The sequence below is a fragment of the Trachymyrmex cornetzi genome, unplaced genomic scaffold (assembly GCF_001594075.2).
Source record: "Trachymyrmex cornetzi isolate Tcor2-1 unplaced genomic scaffold, Tcor1.1 scaffold287, whole genome shotgun sequence".
In the NCBI taxonomy this organism is placed as follows: Eukaryota; Metazoa; Arthropoda; class Insecta; order Hymenoptera; family Formicidae; genus Trachymyrmex; species Trachymyrmex cornetzi.
In genome coordinates, this window is record NW_017297556.1 from 184,563 (window position 1) to 185,132 (window position 570).

Consider the following 570-nt stretch of genomic DNA (forward strand, 5'->3'; position numbering starts at 1 on the left):
TATTCAGCGTAAAATTCAAATTTAATTTATTATTGTATTTATTATTTTTAATTATAATTATATTTTATTATTTATTGTTACTAATTATTGCTATCCTAATCTCATTTTAAATAGTTTTTATAGTTTTTCTTACTCGATCTAGCAGCGCCAAGTGTTTTTACATGAAAAATTTTTCTATTTAAATTAAATTTTTTCGTTTTATACGGTTTAATTTTAATCTTAATTTTTGTAACTCTTACATTTTTTGTGATAACACTTAAATTGAGCAAGTTAATGCAATTTTGTGATAATTTGTGATAATGTTTTGTATAATATTTTGAAAAAAGAGAATTAAATAATAACCACTACTTCAGTTGGAAGAGAAAATGTCTATGAATGAATTGTGATATAATAATTTCATTTAAAAGGAATTTAAATCATTTGGATTGAAATAGGAAGATCCTTCAATAAGATATACGTACTTAGGTTTCATTGCATAAATATTAAAGATAGCATCATTTGGATTAAGTAAATAATAAGGATGGTATCACTTGGGTTTTACTTTGTATAACCACTACTTCAGTTAGAAGA